Raw genomic sequence first — 1,001 nt, 5'->3', positions numbered from 1 at the left:
TCCTATTGGTGCAAGGTAAACAGTTTATGCCGGCATGCTGTGCATCAGGATGTATTCTCCGTTGAAGCCAGCCAAACCGTGCATTGGAAACAGCAACAAGTAGACTATTTGCCTGCTTTAACAATCTGGGAATAAGCCACGATGGATCCTAAGCCGCTATTGATAACTGGAGTAAATCAGCGATGGTCAGTGAATTCGCGTTCTAACTACTGAGCTATCTCGTCCTTGAAATGCAGTGATCCATTTTGAACGTGCAATCCATTATTAGGCGTCTCCTTCATTGAGCAGTTTATTTCCTAGCCCATCTCATTCAATTAATTTCGGTGACGAATTTTCCCTGCAATTCGCAGGCAAACTCCTGAGTGTTTCCTCGCACTGTCTCGGAGTTTTGATAGTGGAATTCTGTCCGTGACCCCATTTGTTTTCAGCGTAGCTGAGTCTTCAGTGTTCAGCCTTCAGGCCTGCATGTGCTTTTGTATGAAATTTTGATTTTGGTTAACCCGAAAGTCGATTTTATTGAAGGAACAAATATTTCAGCGCCTTCTTCGTAATGACAGAAGAAAGACAGTACTCGGCTTGTACTCCATATCTAATGGCGTGTTCAAAAGGCTGTGAGATAAGTACATGCCATGTCACTATACCATGTGTAAAGCTCCGTAATGCACTCCAGTAATGAACAACCCAATTAACTGTCGTTTCCGAATATCATATCTCTCGATGGACAGGCAAACCTCACTAACATAAGAATTAGCGTTGCTATCTTTTCAATCAGCTGAAGAGCTAGTTCCTTTTAGGTTGATAGGAAGCGACTACTTCCCAAGTTTTCTGATGCCCATGAAATTTTCTGTTTCACCCATCGACCCCATTGTAAAATCCATGGTTTAAAGTATCTCAGACTGAATATATCAACTGGGAACCTACTGGGTGTTGGCAAAACTTTCAAGGTCACTAAAAGAGAGTCGTAAACACCTGGCACATATAGCGGAATCACCGATTAGTTA

The sequence above is a fragment of the Opisthorchis viverrini genome (genome assembly GCF_000715545.1).
Source record: "Opisthorchis viverrini unplaced genomic scaffold opera_v5_405, whole genome shotgun sequence".
Taxonomy (NCBI): Eukaryota; Metazoa; Platyhelminthes; class Trematoda; order Opisthorchiida; family Opisthorchiidae; genus Opisthorchis; species Opisthorchis viverrini.
Note: the sequence above shows the minus strand (reverse complement) of the source record.